This window comes from Branchiostoma floridae, chromosome 10 (assembly GCF_000003815.2).
Source record: "Branchiostoma floridae strain S238N-H82 chromosome 10, Bfl_VNyyK, whole genome shotgun sequence".
Lineage (NCBI taxonomy): Eukaryota > Metazoa > Chordata > Leptocardii > Amphioxiformes > Branchiostomatidae > Branchiostoma > Branchiostoma floridae.
In genome coordinates this window covers 6,972,199-6,991,141 of record NC_049988.1, presented here as the reverse complement: position 1 = coordinate 6,991,141, position 18,943 = coordinate 6,972,199, and the positions used below count along the sequence as shown (strand labels likewise).

Below are 18,943 nucleotides of genomic sequence, written 5' to 3'. Positions count from 1 at the left end.
AACCCCCGATCTCATATCTATCGTGCATTTGTGTTTGTTTATCATTAGTAACTCAGGGACCTGTTGTAGATTTTCCTGGGGGAAAGTTGGCCCAAGAAGCAACGATTTCTGGTATCTAGGCTATTGTGGGACCAAAAATCTCCTTCCTTGTGCAAACGAATATTACATTGATAAAGAAATAGCCAAAGGGACCACATGCCCTTCGCTGTGAAGTACACCAATACCAGGTGGACCTTTTACAGTTTAGGCGTGTTTCTTTCGACTTTCATACCCTATTTTCACTAGCGTGTATGTCAGACCTCCGATCTTAATATCTATCGTGCGTTTGTGTCTGTTTTGTTCAGTTCAGTTCATCCTCAGAGAGGTGACACCATCGTCTCCACATGTTCCTGTCCAGCACGATTTATCATTTATAAAGCTAGTCTGGATTCCTGTGTTCAAATATTACTGTTCAGTTTGAATTTCGAAAACACACAAACACACACACGAAATTTCGCAACCTGACACAATCGGTTCAAAGTAGCTGCTTTCTGCTTTTCCAAATCCACTAAAAACTTGGATATTTTAGTGAACGATTCTAGGATCGATTTTGATATGGCTAAACGCCTTGTGTAAGAGCCGCTAAAAGGGTAGAATTACATATAAATCTATAGAATCCAGATTAAGTCCCGTGGCATACCAGTTGGCTTTACATAATCCGTACGGCACTTACGTATATGATATATCTTATTCGCTATGACCTTTTGAAAAGCGTGATTTCACTGTTTTTTCTTCGTGGTTTATGTAGCGGCGTTATATTGGAACAATGTCGTTGAAATTTATAAGTCACGGAATTTAACATTTTAAGTGTATGAAAAGGGCAATGGCCGTCATTCAAAGACTATAATGTAATTTATAAATGCCTGGCATTAACGTAATGTTATGGTTTTGTATTTTCCAACGTCTGTCATAATGTTATAGGCCACGATATAATTACATACAGAAAAATAAGACACCTGAATAAAAAGATGGTGTAGCACAATATTTTCTTCATATTGTTGGGCAAGCAGCTTTGAAACTAAAAGCTACCACTCGGTGATAACAAAATGTTTGTTATAGATTTGGAACAAAAAGGGAGCGTACTGAAGTACCTATAACAATGTAAATACACGGCATGTTTGGCAACCATACCACACAACCACCAAGTAGTGTGGTTAACCATACAAAGATTGTAGCTCTGACCATGTAAACACGTCTACGGCGCAACTGTTCCAATATCCAAATCTGAATACGTTCCAGTATCCAAATACGTAACAGAGCCATTTTCTATTTGTACAGAGAGCGGTGTTTTTGTAGCATTGGCCTTACCCTCCGCTATGTATGAATTCATATATCATTAGCCTCTACCAAGCGATATTTTCATTGATTAAAAAACCTGGAATCTATATAGATTTGCCAACGGTTGAGAATTTGGTCAACATAGCGGTAGAGCTTCTACGAAATTGACGTTACAATCCAAAATCAACAAGCCATGGAAGTAACTCTACGCAAAAAATTACGGTATTGAGTTGTCTGGTATTGATGATTTTTGTAATCAACATAGTTTGCGAAGCGTGTAGTAATTAGTATTGATTCTAAGATGTCTTGATCCTGTACTGTTTGTCGTTTTAAATTATATGTATTTGTTTCTATATACTAGTCGCCCGTATAACCACCCTTCGGTGTAACATTCCAACTAATGAAAAGTTTGTTGCTGTTGTTATTTTTCTGTGTGTTTTTATACAGATTTTTTAGTGTGGTCTTACTAAAACACGGACAACAATTTCAAAGGAAAAGAACCCCATAAATAAAGAAGAAAAAAATCCTCTAGACTCTGTGCTAGTGCAATTGATGAAAAACCTAGTCTTCTCTTAATGCACAACAGTTACAGGTCGAAATCCAAGTATCACGTCTTTCAGTGCTATAAGCGATACCCGTGCAAATGTAGGTCATACGACTCGTCCTACAGTATTACGTTATTCCCAGGCGATCTCTCATTCAACACACGGCACACCTTAAATCAACAACGGGAACAAAAGCTCAGAGGAACGGTGCGTGTCAGCGGCGGCGCGATTGGACCACCCGTGGGGAACGTCAAGTTCAGGGCGCCGTACTAGAGACGGAACGTGGCGGGAAAGAAGAGTTCTGGTCAGACGACACTGAAACGTGGCGGGAAAGAAGAGATCAGACAACACTGAAATGTGGTAGGAAAGAAGAGCTCAGACAACACTGAAATGTAGCGAGAAAAAAGAGCTCAAACGACAGGAGAAAATTGGCGGGAAAGTAGCCTTTAGACAACAGTGGAAATTGACAGGAAATTTGAGTTTAGACGACACTGAAAAGTGGCTTTTAGACGACACTGGACGCGGCTAAAAGTTAAAACTTGAACGACACAGAAAAAGAAACGTGGCGGGAAAGTAGATTTCAGACGAAATTTCAGACGACAGTAGGTCAGAATTGTTAGAAAGAAAGATGCTGGAAAGTAGAGTTCAGGCGACATTGAGTGAGCTGGAAAGAGTAACGCGGTTTCAGACGACACTAAGTCACAGTGGCTAGAGGAAACGTAGCAGGAACGTAGATTCCAGACGACACTGAGTGAGACAATCACTAGACGAAAAGAGGCGGGAAAGCGAGTTCAGACGACATGTAGCCAGAATGACTGGAACAAAAGTAGCGGGAAAGTAGATTCCAGACGACACTGATTGAGACTGGCTAGGATAAAAGAGGCGGGAAGGTAGACTTCAGGCGACATTAAGTCAGAATCATAAGTTTAAGAGAAGGGGCGGGAAAGTAGAGTTCAGACGACACTGAGTCAGAAATGGCTAGAAGAAAAGTAGCGGCAAAATAGATTTCAGACGATACTGAGTCAGAATGGCTAGACGAAAAGTGGCAGGAAACAAAGCACAGCTCAGACGACGCTGAGTCGGAATGGTTAAGAAGGAAAATTATCAAACAATCCTGCACCCTTAGCTTACAACTATGTGTAAGACTGGATCCCTAAGACTATATATTATTTTCAAAATCTATACTCCTGAAACACATGGAAAAGAAAAGAAAAAAGAAAAACAACAACAAATCCATCACCAAATGCCTGTATTGTACTGTTACTTCGGAAGCATTCTCTCTGGCAACCATGCGCTAATCAAAGACCGCATACTGTAGCCAAAGGTACGGATGAAAGACAACTTCCATGGAGCAAAGTAAGAGCTGCTATCCGGTCCTGGTCTCAGTCTACTGACGCGGTAAACCAAGTAAAAACAGTGTACAGTAAGGAGTGTAGTATGGGTCACCGCCAATTATCAAAACGGCCAACACTGAGTGGAAGGCTCGAAAATAACCTCCTGAAGATCTTTCTTGGATCAACAGATTGTAAGGTATGGCACGTGGGTCTGGGGTTTTCTAAAGAGACTGTGTAGAGGTTAATGGTGGATGCGTTGTATAGTAGAGATCTGTTATTGAGTTTCCAATATATATTCTAGAGCTTAGACCGAGGAATGCCGCTAGAATGCCCTTACCTACTGAAAATTGTCTTGTTGGGTCTCGAAGTGGGAAAAGAACGTTCCGCTGCAGTACCAAGAAAAATCACCAGGCGGCCCAAAATATCCATATACACAACGTACCTTGAAAGGTATGTAAAATTTCGTACTTAAAATTGAAAATATGTGAATCAGTGAGTAACATGTAAAGCCAATTTTCAGCATATTTGCATCTGTGTATTCTGTAGTCATGTGCAGGTCAGGCAAACAGGCAAACGCCTGTCTGCCTGCTCATCTGTCGAATCGACAGGAGAATCCAAAAAAAATTCTGCACAAACACGCTGCAGGGGATCTACGAGGAGTTTCTGAAACCACTTCAAAAGTATCTACTTTCCACATTGTCCTCCTCTTACATGGAGTTCGCTGTTCAATCAAAAAGGCACAAAAACAGAATCGCTACCGATAACAAACAGCGTGCAACTGGAATTTATAAATTGTACCTAATCTTACATAGAGTACCTTTAAGTTCTGCTGCTCAACCTCAAAAGCAAAAAAAATTGAAAAACAGAAACGCTACCGATAACAAATATAGCGTGTAACTGGAATCGTACCATCCAACACGTTCGTGTACCGTTCAGTATGTTGGTCACGTTCCGGCCCGTTTCCCTGCACAGATAACGAGAGCACAATCACCCAACGCGCTCCCCGCGCAATCTATCACTGACAGGCCGACCATGTCTTCCTGGGGCGATCGGGGAGTCTGAGAGAAAAAAAGCGCGGGAAAACTATGCCTATAGATGTGAAAGGCGGGAAAATTCAGGACTGTTTGATTCTTAGATTAAGTGGTCAGAGATAGCGTTTCACTGATCGTTGCTGGTTTAGTGACATAAAACGTCCCCAAATTTGTGATATTGGTGCCCCTCGTAAGTCCAGCCATCAACACTCTAAAAAGCACGGGAAAACGATGCCTATAGATGTAAAAGGCGCGGGAAATTCAGGGCTGTTTGATTCTTAGATTCAGTGGGTCAGAGATAGCGTTTCACTGATCGTTGATGACACAAAACGTTCCCATTCTGTGATATTGGTCCCCCTCGTAAGTCCAGTCATCAAAGCTTGGCTTAATAACGTGATTATAGAATGGTGTGAGGATTTAAAAGGCCAGATGGTCACTTCGTGGTCCGGTCTTTTGATAGCCATCAAAGCAGGCGGCCGAGCTCTTCTATGGAACTGACCACGTACTGTTTCCAGAATGTATATCAGTTTTTATATTGCTATATGGTTTCTGACAGCCGTCTAGCAAGTATTCTGCGAAGCGAAATATTAAATTTTCCCCCTTTTTATATCAATACACGGCAAAATGATGTGTGGAAAGTGGAAAAAAGGACTTGGAGATTTTCTTATCAACATCTGCTTGGAAGTGCCGCAGCCGAAAAAAGAATCCACGGCGCGTGCGTAATCAAAACTGTTATCTCCGTGAAAGTGAAACGAGATTTCTTCGCGAACCGTTTCGACGGTTAAAACCGTTAAGTTTCAAACCAATCATTTTGGACGTTCACGCACAAAGTGGGGCGGAATTTTCTCACAAGGTTTTCTTTTTCGAATTGATTTTTCGTATCTGAAATTGTAATTAAAACTAAAAGCCCCAGTATTTAACGATTCAGATAGCCGACCGACACAACATATATTCGTCACGATTTACAACTTATGTGTAACGCCAGTATAACGTAGTGTCTACTAGACTAATCATCCTGGCTATTAGGTGAAACATGAGATATCGAAACGGAACAATCCACTGCTGTACCTTAACATGCCGCTAGGGCACCCAAAATCTAATCATTTCTAAGTCGTATCAATACCTACCCATATACCAAGTATTAAGACAAGTCATCAAGGCTTTCTCGAGTTATCGTGGTCGCACAGACAGACATTCACATACCCGTGCACCTCAGACATATATTTCTTGGCGAAGTTAGTATTTTGCCTGGCGAGTTTAGCGTAAACCGGTCGGAGAGAAAAATGCTACCCATCCCATGGACTGACTCCTGGCCAATAATTGCTCCCGAATTCTACGATATATCCGCTCCGTGTGCGTTTCAACCAACCAACCCATCGAGAGTAGACTAGAAATCCATCATTTCTTATCCATTACTTTAGTAGATTGCTGGGAATGCTCCCAAATAGCCCCGTCTTGAGCTTCTAATAGAATCAAAACGGAAGCTTCTTATTGGTCAATAGCGCGCTCATGTAATAATAGTAAAGTACTTGTAGAGTTGTGGGGTTATCTGTTCAAGGTGTCAATCAAAAAACGTCATTGGTATAATCTCAAGCGCCGATTGGTTAGATTGATTGGGACGGCATACTACCATTGGTCACATTACGGCATGCCGACAAAAGTTGACATACACAATACAACGGGGTCCGGGATATATCCTAATTTCTTTGCTGACAAGAAACAGAGTGGAACATGCGAACCCGGTTTTGAACCGTTCGCACTAACTAAATCTAACTATTTTAACATTGGAATGACCACAATCCAATCATACAAACCCCTACGTGAATCAGACCCTCGTGCAACTGTTAAACCGAACAAATTATAAAAACAATTGTGATTATGGGTGGGTAACGGTACAAAAAAACGGTTTTTCCTGTGTAAACGGTCTGAAATAAAACGGACCTAAAAAATCAGTGGACCGGATTTTGAACCATAAGAAATGAACAGATTATACTTGTAGGCGTTCACGTGCTTTGGGGCTTACCGGTCCATGGGTAACAATATTTATATCGAAGTAGATGAGAGTTGAGAGTCATTTTACCAAGTTTCTACAGTCAAAGTTAACAGAGAGAGTTAGTGTTGTTTCCATGAAGACACGATTTTAAAACGCCAAACAGAAAGCTTTGTAGCGAAATAATTGTTTTGAGTATCGCCCATTCACAAGATTTCACCGATAATTAGGTCCAGGGACCTGATCCTCTTTAGTACCTGGATTTTCTGTACCGGTCAACTCACCACTAATTGTGATGTCTCAAAAATACAACTGAAAGACTCCCGAATATTGAGGATACCTTCCAAACCGTCTGTTTGTGCGATAGCGAACTCCGGGCGGCCGTTAAAGTAGGGCTCAAGGTTGAAACAACATGACATAAACGGTTCTCTCAACAACTCGGGCGCCAAAAAACACATCACAACGTCGGAAGTAATGCGACAGGGCCATTCAGTACAAACTACCAACTGTGAGACATAGTTATGTGTGCTTTCAAGAGAAACTAGCGACAGTCAGACAAAATAGAAATACCAAGAATTGCACTTTATAGCACAATCAGAGAATTATCTTCTTTACTGTTGTATTCGAGATAGGTTCCCTACTATCTAAATTTCACCGAAAAAAATCACTTGTGCAAGCAATTTTTTCAAATGTCTGTCTTTCGAAATCCACAAGTCCTTTTTTTACATCCTTATAATATTTCATTTCCAGGCTATGTATCTGTATATTAATCTTGTACAGTTTACAATAACATACGGTAGGATACGACTACATTGTTACTTTAGGCAGGGAAACGACTCCACCTAAAAACAAATGAGTTGTCAAAAAGGTATATGGCTTTACAACACGCACTTTTCGACAAGCACGGCGTGTTACTGTATGTCACCGTTGGTATGGTCTATTACGTAAATCGGTAAATGGTAATTCAATTAGGTTAAGGTCTTGAGATTTAGAAACACTTCAAACAGTCAGCTTGTGAGCTTCTAAAGGTGAAAGTTAAACTATTTGGCCAGAGAATTAAAATTTTCAGCTCTTCTGTGACGCCAATGTTACTTGGGTATTAGTAAGGTTAGCGAATACACCTTTCTCACGCGGCGACCATGATAGATATCAAACGAGTTCAATGAGGCAAACAAAAGGCTGTCCATCATAATTAGCAGTTCAACTAATGATAGTCTGCCAATTAGGAAAACGACCAATGCGTAAAGTCCGTCAAATATTTGCATTATTATGTTTTTATTTTGCATCTCTTAAGGGACTATGTGACCTGTCTACACTACTCTAAATTGCTACATTTTAAGTGCATAACACTAGAGTCGATTCCGAGTCACCGAGAGGGTTTTGAAATAATATTTGTAATAAGTTTGAACTATTCTAAGCAAAAGAATATTTCAGTTACTGAAGTTCTAAATTGTTCAAACAATTGAAAATGAAAGTTTGAACATGTTTGAACCTATCTATATATGTTGGAAACATTGGTAAATTAATGGTACAAATATCTCTTTATTTAGAACAAGTTAGAAACATCTATGTGTTTTTGTTATTGTTGGAACATGTGATCATATGTTCCAACAATTTGCGTCATTTTTTTTCTCCATAAAAACTTTTATTACCCCAATAAACATAGCTGCTAAGATGGGCCTTTTGTTTGGGTCTTCTATCTTTAGATTTTCTTTAGTAGACACTAGTGGCTCTTTTGTGAAAAGCTGTCAGACAGACACAATTTCCTGTACTTGGCAGGGATGTGTGAATTGCCCTCTTCCCAGCCCACTGACCCAGTTTCATCATTTTGTTTCACTGTTCGAACATATGATCACATGTGATCACAAATGATGAATCTATGTTGGAACAGTTTAGAAACTAACAGAAATAATGGATTTGATGTTAGAAATGTTTCTAACATGTATGAACACTATAGAAAATATTTAGGACATCACACAGATGTTATAAATAGTTCTAAACAGTTACTTATCACATTTAGAATGTTATAAAGATTTTCAAAATGTTGGAACAAAAGGCAAGAAAGACCCTCTTGGTAATGTGGAATCGACTCTAGTTATGATATTTATTATTCTATCTTATATCATGAAAATTTGTGTGGTTTGGGGGAAAAGTAAATGGGACCTGATTTTAGAAATAAGTTTTGTCTGTTTGCCTCATTGACCTCGTCTTCGATCTATCATGGCTGCCGCGTGAGAAAGGTGTATACAAGATCGAGAGGTCGATTCCTGGCTAGAGGGCGTTTTGTACTTGGCAAAGGCACTTTACACGACTTTCCTCGCTCCACCCAGGTGTAAAAATGGGTACCTGACTTCTGTTTGGGAGGCAAAAGGTGGTGGAAGGAGAGGGTTGCGCTGCGTCTTCCAATAATTCGCGAGATCGTGTGGCGTAATCGGCAGTGCTCTGGCCTCAGGCCAAAGAGGTCCTAGGTTCGAAACCTGCCATGTCACCGATTTGGTGCTCTTTGACTTAAAGTTTTAACGTTTTTCCTCACTTCACACAGGTGAAAAAAAACGGGTACTTAGCTTCGGCTATTATAGGATAGATAGGACGTTAACTTAAATGTCAATGACAAAGACAATGACAATGATCTTTATTGCATATTCCTGCCCAACATGGGCTAAATGCATTGGGTTGGATAACTTAAGTAAACGTGAAACAGGTGGAGGACCTTTTCCATCACAATTCAGACCACCATCATTACAATACTAGACAGTCTAACCATTTAAAACAGATACAAGTAAAAACACAACAAAGAAAGTTTTCCATGTTGTTCAAGTGTCCGCAAATCTGGAATAGTTTAAGTGAATCCTTACATCTTTGTCATTCACAACCCATCTTCAAAAACCTGTTAAAAAAGTCATTATTAGATAATCAAACATTTAATTAATCTCCCATTCATTGTCAGTTGTTACATTTCTTTCAATGTTATATTCTTATTACATCATTTCATTCATTTTGCCGTTATGATATTGCATTAGTTATCAATTATTGAACTATTATGATTTATTTCCATTTTGTTAATTGATATAATTCTTTTGGTTACATTATTGTCTAATGTATAATTTTTACACGTCTATTCAATCTTGTGACTTTGGAGGAAGACTTTGTACAAGCCACGAGGCTTTTTTCTTCCCCCCTGCACGTACTTTCTTCCTTTAACTTGTTTTATGTTAACTTTTTAAAGATTGTGCAAAATAAATAAAGTCAAGTCAATAAAGTCAAAGTCAAAGGTCCCGTGTTTGGGGAAAGCCACACCTCGAGCACGCACCAAAAGAACCCGCCACACTTATGGAAAAGAGTAGGGGTCCTTCCCGGTGCGAGTAAATAACAATTGCAATTGGGGTATCTTGTGTACGTGCCATAATGATCAACGTGGGCACTAACGGAAGAAAAATACCTTGCCCAAGACACAGTGGATTACCAACCCACCACTGTTTCTAAGAGCCCCGAAAGGGTATGAGACCTTGGTTTTCTACTGTACGTAATACGCAGACAAACCTTAGTCTCTACCAGACTCCGGATCGCTGGAAAATCGTAGAAATGGAACAAATAGAGAGGAATATAACTAGACATGGCAAGACCGTCGGGCGTTCCAACGTTTGTGTCTCTATCAGTCTTTGATGTCACCGCTAAGAAAACTGCGCCTAATCTTCATGAAAGAGAGACGGCGGGCGAAGCCAAGTCTTTCCGGGGTTCCAAGATTCTTGGGATCCAACCGTAGTATGCTAAGATCATGGCGTTTTTAAAAGTGTTCTGCTTGTTTTCAACATGGCGATTGTTTTGCTTCATTCCCGTTGAACAAGTTCAACAACTTATGCTTTATCAATGTGCCACGTAATGTAGATTGTTGCGTAAGACAAAAGTTGCTCAAACAACAGCGTAAAGATAAGATTTGGAAACGGTTCAGGTATGCCATCCAATGTCTTTTTGACTGGACGAAATATCTGGATTTACTAACTTTGAAACAAAACCTCTGAACAGAATTCACAATACTCGCATATGTTGTTGATGTACTTGTTTCACTTTCATGTCGTTCTTTGTGTATACGCTGTGCAATGTGTTTTTTTCCACGCGGTTAGGCCACGTTGATTTGATTATATGGATGACATCCGCGCTCGCACCAATTTTCGGCCATTTCCAAAAAAAGTTTTCGACCACACAATAAATTGTGCAAAGCAGCTGTAAAATGAGCACAAATATTCTGTAGATTGAAAAAAAAGTATCAGAAAACAGATAACTAATGCCATATATAGAATACCAAAATGAATCTAAAGTCAAAGAATAAGATGTGAAAGGACGGAAAGAAAAAAAAAATCTATTGTTGGTTGGGGGAGGTACCAGTACAGAAAATTCAGGTCCAGAGGATCATGGTCCTATGTTCAACCTTCCTGGCCACTTTGATTTCATACTGAAGGCAACTTTTTTGGGGGGCCAAACTTCTTTTTTTTATTCGCTCGCTCGCATCAGTTTTGGAGTTCCCGGAGGATGTCATCCATATAATCAAATCAACATGGCCTTACTTGAATACTAGGTACTAAGAGACATGAAATCTACAGACGGTAGACTATACTATGTCCGAAGACTATACCCTCTTTTAAAATATCAGATATAGGTTACCCCGTGGATAAAGGTGAACTAGCGTTACAACCAAGTACAAATGAGTGAGAAATAAAAAGAGAGTCTTCCAGTTGGTGAACACGTGGCACTTGTTTTCGCCCTGAAGTTTACGGATATATCACACGTGAAGGGGTCGCAGTTTCACCCTTTGACCTCCAACGCAAAACTCGGTAAGGAAAAACAGACATGTACTTGAACTCTTCTTCAACTCAAACTCAAATGAAAAGAATGAACTTTGTAAGAGATTATCTCATTTTAAGAAGAAAACAATTAACTGTGGAATACTTTCTTTTTAATTACTTGAGTAGATTGCTAGGAATGCTCCCAAATCATGAGTCCCGTTTTGAGCTTCTAACAAAATCAAAACGGTAGCTTTTCATTGGCTAACAGCGCGCTCATATAACAGTAGTTGTTGTGGGGTTGTCTGTTCAAGACTTCAAGGTGTCAATCAAAAAACGTCCTTGGTATAATCTCAAGCGCTGATTGGTTCGATTAATTGGGACGGCATATTACCATTGGTCACATTACGGCATACCGACAAAAGTTGACATACACAATACAACAAGGTCCGGGATATATCCAAAACAACTTTTACCGGAATGCCAAAAATAGCATCCGTTCCCTAACCATACTAGACAAAATGCCGATCGTATAGCGCACTCAAAATTGGAACTATAGTTGTGCCATTCGCAGACAACGTACAATGTCACAAAGAAAAGAAGCCTGTCAAAGAAAACAAATCTCGCTTGTCGACAGCTTTTAAGATCAAACAGAGAAACTCTGAAGACAATACATCTCAAACATTGAAGATCTATAATCTAAAAAGGAAATACTAGTATATCTTTGTGTTACAGATATAGTAACATAGCAAATAAGCAACTCTTAAATTTTAGCAACATGTTAGAAATCCGGGTTGCAAAGGGTTTTGACTAGGGATAACATATTAGAGAGATAGCCTTTACAAATATGTTACAAACTATCTATCTATCTATTTTATATTTTAAAGGCGCTGCCTGGGGTTTGGCTGCAAAACGATCCTTAAGATGACACCCAAGGTCAAGCAAGCAAGGTCAAGACAAGGTCAGCAACATTATAAACCCGGATGCGCAAATTATCTTGTCAGGTGTATCAAGGAGCTTTTATCAGTAAAAAAAGCTCCTTGGGTGTATGTACGCGCAGACTGACAACCTATTTAGTACATGTAATACCTAACTAGATCGTGTATCCAATGAAAGAATCGCTTATGAAATCTCTTGAACACGGGGCCTGTCTATGTACCTCGAACGGGACAGCTATCTATCTACCTCAATGGATCGTCTATCCAATGAAATGAACGCTTCTAAAACCATTTGAACGGGGTATCTACTACTAGTACTGAACTCAGTACCCAATGAAATGAATTCTTCGAAATCCCTTTAACACGGTACATATCTATTTACATAGATGGATCGTGTATCCAATGAAATGATCGCTTCTAAAACCTCTTGAACAGGGTATCTATTTATCTATCTAGATGGTCTGTAACAAATGAAATGGTCCCTTTGATGTTATGACATCGAACCCAAACTTCTGAGGATTCATATTCCAATCTATAAAAGGAAAATAATAGCCACTGCAATGCCTTAAGAAATTTACCATCATCATTCAATTTCTTTTTCAATTAACTATTTATAAAAATGTGCTTTGCGTACATTACACTACACTTCTTCCTATTATCCTAACCGAGCGTAAAGTGTATGTTATATATTGTTTGCCATCGTCAACCGGATACAAAAAGAAACATTCTAAAAACTTCGTCTATGTTTAGACTAGCCCGGTTAAGCAGTAAGAGTGTGCAAAAAGTACTAATAGAGAGACTGACACTCCAAAAATCATATCCTCTATCAAACAAAGAGCACGTCGGCTCCATGTAACGCAAAGCAGTAGTAAAGCTATATTTAACCCTGCTCAGTTAAGGTCTATAACACGATAGAGTGGTGTCCTTTAAACATTTACACGAAAACTGCGTAATTCTTCATACAGAAAACTGGAAACAACGACGAAAATATCAAAGAATTGCAATTTGACAAAGTCACCGTACACTGTCTTTTGAAGTAATATGATAGACGTAAAACTGGCTATTCAATTGACAAAAGAATGTATATATATATATATATACATATATGCAACATTTGCAGAAAGGTAATATATATGTCTATTTGTCGGACTTTTTAGCTATGAATAGCTAAGCCATTTAAAAATAGCGGACAGACCTAATTGTGATATATTATGTATTAGACAGCCATATTAACTTGAGCACACACTGTCTACTACGCCACACCTACACGTAATGCAGAAGTGGGGTAAATGTCAACACTGTGCGCTATTAACACGTCATAGCAACACGCAAGTGGTAGCTATGGTAAAGCAACCCATACACTACTCCATCAAGGAGGTTGTTCCCTCTTTCAACCTCCTTGACTCCATAGACCCCACCCTAGAAAATACAGTAGTAACCGTCGCTTTCTTCCAATATATGGTTCTTTGAATAAAATAGGGACAGTTAAGTCAAGGAAATATTTTTGTACGTAATTCTTTGGCAGAAACAAAATGTCCTCAAATCGCTCTCAATATCGCGATCTTATTGTACAATATTGGACCGTTTGGAGCATCCTATCCGGCCATAGCACAAGGGAAAGGCGAGATTTTGTGCGAGTTGTATTCTTGAAACAGCGACAATTCTTCATGACCAACTAAATAAACAACTACTACCTTCTGAAGTATTCTCCAGGACTCTTCCGATGCCATAGAGGCGTTTTTTTTTACAACCGAAACGCAATCTATCTAACGCGATTCCGTGCTCTTAGATTAAAAAAAAAACATAACGTCAAGATGATTTTGTTTTCCATAAATTGTGGCAACCGTCAAGTATCTTTGAACGTCATACCCATTATCAAGGGTTCATATTACGGCATGTTTGTATTATCAATGTCTGATATCTAGATGTGGTTTTCGCCGTGACGTAATTTCCTTGTACATCGACTGCCACTTGCCCATCGTTCAAGAAAGTTAAAAGGTACTACCATGGTATAACGACAGTTATAAAAGCTACCGTGGCAAGCGTTCAAAGATATTTGTTAACTGCGTTTTTAAACACTACAAGTGTTCAACCTACTGTTATACCACGTAGAAGCTGCCGTATAATATTTGGAAAGTTACGAATGAATGCAAGACCTTTTATTGTACGTTTATGCTCTTATGGCCATAAACTTTGAAGAAATACAGTTACATACAGTGATATAAGAATGCGATGTCTTACTACATTTACAATGACGCAATCAACGTACAAAACAGGCCAAGATCTATATAGACAAGTATAGCAGTTACATGTGCTTCGCCTTGTATGTACAGGCCCAACTTCTGGTTTTAGAACGCTAGGTGGGTTTTTTTTAATTTGCTTTAGAAGAAAAGATAACCAGCGTTCAAAGGCTTCCCCTTGTCGTTCTGCGATCGTAGCGGCTCTGACAGTGCCCTTGTGGCTGGAAGAAAAATACACACATGGTCTCCCTGCGTCCATGGGCCGTTAGGGGAGGGACAGTTACTCAGGGCATGAAGATCGAATTTGACATGTCACGCCTAGCGATGTCACCCCTGGGCCAACCTGGGTATCATTCCTATACCTACTTCATAAACAACATCTCCATAGTTATCGCATAACCCTCATAGACAGAAGAAAGGGGTAGAAATTGTAGAGGATACGGGTAAAGTTGTAAGAAATGTAGTTTTTCTGTGAGAGCGGCGTTTTTGTTATTAGGTATCACGCGCAGTGGGTGTCAGATGAAAGTTTTATGTCCCAAACACTAAGGGGAAAACCGCCATTTTGGTTGAAAACTGCCCGAGCTCGTCGCAAACGCAGCACGTAGAAAACAAGTTCGTCATTTCGCTATAAAAGGAGCTAAAATGCTGATAATCACGCAAATGCTTCGATTCTATATGTGTTACACACCGTTTAAATTTCGCGGCCGCACGTTTTTGCCTTAACATGATTTTTGATGGTGTTTGGGGCACCAAGTGCTGTCAACTCCTTCCTTCTTCGCTATAACACTTTCTCTTCCCGATTTCAAACCGCAAAAAAATCTATTTCTCCGCAAACAAGCCTACAAAGAAATAAGTGACGCCAAGACCACACTTTAGATAGTTAGATACAGCAAACGGCGCAGCGATAGGATCAATGAGTACCGAACGGCGAACTTAAACTGCTGGGAATTATTCCGCTTTCGCTGGTTGATTTTCACTGTGCGAGCCGGCATGACCCCCTCCCGTACTAGTGGGCTCTCGTGGTTTGGGCTACAGTGCCTGACAACACTTCTACAAGCACCCCAATACACTACAACGGGCACCTAGCCTACCCCCTTAGCTACAAGAATTTGTACAGGTACGGGCGCCAAGCGGCGCGAACGGACAGAAAATGACGAATTCTGGGGGACATTTTCAAAACGCCTAGCGGAGCGGCCATCTTGAATCACTCTCGCATAAACGTGGCGTAGCGTCACGCCACAAAAACCGTCAAATTCCGGCAAAATGACGCCATCCACAACCAACACCTTACGAATATAGGTAAACAAGGACCTCTGCTTGGCCACTCACCTAGATTTTGGTCTCCAAAACGTCGCGAGGGGTCCGAAAATTGACGAAAACGGAGCTGGATCGCTCGGCGACCGATTGCGGGCTCTCGCAGCAAGGTATCGGGGGCAGACGCTGTAATTGATCACGTGACTGCATGCGGAATGAAGTTCCCCCTCGCCCGGCCGCGATTGTTTACCCGCACCGCGCGTGACCAACAAACAATACACAATAACAACTTGTTTTCCTCACCACCTCACAACAATCTCAAGGATTAGAAACTAAAGACAACATGAGCCGTGGGACTTTGTAAAAAAAATCGGTTCTACGGGGAAAAGCTAGCGGCTAACACATCAAGTTTAGTGATTGATATTTTCTATGCATTCTCTCAGACGTGTTTTGCACGATCTAGGATCGGCCCATGCCGTGGGGAGGGGGCGGTGCCGGAATTCGGGATGACACGACAGACGTCATTTTGTCAGTTTGCTGTGCCGCGCGTTTCACAGAAGTTCAAGGGGGTCTCACTGAGTGCATCTGAAAATAGCTTGCTGCAGACTCCCAATTTCTTTTAATACTGTATCCTATAGTTTGATATTTTTCGTATCTAATGTATGGTTGTTCTCACGGTTACGCAACCTTTTTGCCGAATGCATTGCACAAGAATAACTGAAATGTCAACCTCAATTTACGCTTATTGTGGATTTAAAAAGGGTCGAATCCTAACACACAAAACTCTGATGTACTAGTAGGGCAACAGTTATGGAAAATGATCATAGACACTTCACAAATTACTATTCAAAATACCGCTGGCATCACATACAATGAATAGAATATACAGTTGATAAAACGGACATAAAGTGACGACATATAAAATGTAATAGTTCAACGATGACTACTTTTCACTTTCCACTAATTTTGCGACAGGACACAAAAGAATTTGTTCCCATTTGCTATTAGTAAAAAGCTGCAAATAGCTTTCTCTCTCTCTCTCTATATATATATATATATAGAGAGAGAGAGAGAGAGAGAGAGAGAGACTGTCAACTGTTTAGTCGCAATACTTTAGATCCATTCTGTGCTCACAAAAGAAGCGCCATCAACTTTATTGCAAAACGCTTGGCGAGCAAGCTGGTTAACGGCCCATTAAACAACAACAAATGGATTGCTAACGTTTGTATCGTAACTACCATAATTATTATCATTAGCATTGTATGTACCGGTAACAGTTTTCTTTCAACAAACATCGAGATTCACTTTCCTCTTTTTACAGTACAGTACTTGAACGCACAACACTGACACAGCAATGAACGAAGGCAAACTGACCTGAGCAACACAACGCGACTCAAGACACAAAGGTGAAGCGAAAAGTAGGTATATATTTTACACACTGTCTAGAATTAGAATCGCCTGTGGAACTGGATTCTTATTCTGGGCCTATAAGAGACTTTAAATGTACTTTTAGAAATACTAGTAGTAGCGTCAATTTTGTGCCATTGGGAAAGACACGCTACAACTATTTCTTCACGCAACTCACTTGAAAATGAGTACCTAACTACGGTTAGAGACTCAAAACATTTAACAAGAGGTCCCGTGTTTGAGGAGAGCCACACCTCACGTACGCTACAGAAACCCAGCGCACCGTTTACCCAAGGAGCTTTCATCAACCTTGATAAAACCTCCTTGGTCAGAGCAGGGGTCCTTCCCGGTGTGAGTGGATCAAACCTTACGGTTTAGTCTTACACAGGTTGTACTCTACTTACTGCATCGTTAACCGGTGTGTTACTATATAACCCGGCGCACCGTAAACCAAGGAGCTTTCTTCAACCTTGATAAAACCTCCTTGGTCAGAGTTTCTTGTATCTGTATCTGTATCTGTATCTATATAGCCGGTATAACCGCCCTTCGGCGTAACACACCAGCTTCGCATGCACGCGGTGCGGCAGCAGCTGGTTATATTACACTGAACGATCCGTCACACCTAACTTCTGCACATCTATCTGCAAGCGTTCTTTAAAACTATCCACAGAAGAGGCCCCTACTGTGCTTGGTGATAACAAGTTCCACTCTACGATAGTTCTGGGAAAATACGAATTTTTGAACACATCAATCCTAGCTTGGTAACCGTTGGTACTTGAAGTCATGGCTGTTTCTTGTAGGGGTCCTTCCCGGTGTGAGTGGATTAAACCTTACAATCTGGTCTAACACAGAATGTACTTACTGTATTGTATTGTAAACCGGTGTGTACGGCTAAATATAAAGGCAGTTAGTTAACCAGTTAACGAAGAAACAAACAAAAAATCGCTGGCAGAATGGTTTCAAAGGGACGAACCTTTCATTACGGTTGTAGAAATAGATGGAAATGAAGCATCAACACCACACATTGACATACGTTTTAAACATAGGACAGTACATGAAAAACTACATAGACATTAGAAATGCAACTTAAGACTGGGCAAATGCGTAGTCTCATCCTGTCTTTCGCACGGTTGTATTATATACAATCTGTTGTATTATATACAATTCTACCCTCTTAAGAAGAAATCACAAAGAAGTCGTGGCATGGACATAACTACATATTGATTAAAAAAAGAGCTATGCGTCGATCCTTTGTGAACATAATGTTCTATATTTTCTAACAAGGTTAATGAGTGGTATTCTTTAGTGCTAGCCAGCTAGCAACATCAAACAGTTGAATTCGGACTATTACTAGTACATAACAATATATTATTATGCATGTCTATGTGGTGATAACGCATGCCTCAATGTTTTATCAGTCATTTTATTTTTCCAAAAGATATGAAATAGAAAAGTAAGACATGCACACATGCAGTACATGAACAACAAAGAAATCTACTAATCAAACGATCATTTTGTGTAAATTCTCTTCATTTTAGTTTATAGGGAAAAACATTTGTCTCAAACTGGTTGAAATCCTAGTAAATTGATTTTATACATTAGTCATAGCAATGACTACACAAGTGTGATTTTTGTTTCTATTCCTCTATTTGAATTACATATATATTGACAAATTCATAAAATTCATACGGAAAATGTAATTTTTTTATAAAACTACCTTTTAAAGGAGTCGTTGTTCTTTGTGCTCTCAAGCTATCATGAACAGGGATCTGTTTTAGTCAACGTTTATGGTGACACTTCTGTAAAACACCATTCTTCTTTAGCTAGACTTTAACTGCATTTTTAATATCAGTTTCAAGCTGAGAGCTTTTCTAAATGTCGTGCCTTTAAATAGTTCTATTATGGGTTCAGAGAAAATTGATTATTTGCTACATGTATATTGATCAGGGCTCTTTTGTTGCAATGGTTTTAGTAAACTTTTTTCAATTAAAGCTGAGAATATTGGTTAACAACCTAGAAACAACATGGGATCATTATCCATTGGGGCGCATGTACGCGCAAACTATCATACCTTATAGTGCTACAAGTATATCGTTCTAGTTCGAAGTC

At 39.8% G+C, this 18,943-nt stretch overlaps 1 protein-coding gene across 1 annotated transcript in view; it reads right to left on the bottom strand.

Moving 5' to 3' along the window:
• LOC118423926 (polycomb complex protein BMI-1-A-like) overlaps positions 1 to 15,639 on the bottom strand; it is a 30,887-nt gene extending 15,248 nt beyond the window's left edge. Inside the window, exon 1 of the mRNA XM_035832242.1 lies at positions 15,503 to 15,639. The gene's annotated coding sequence lies outside the window, so the exon portion shown is untranslated. The remainder of the gene's footprint in view (positions 1 to 15,502) is intronic.
• Between the last annotated feature and the right edge of the window lie 3,304 nt (positions 15,640 to 18,943).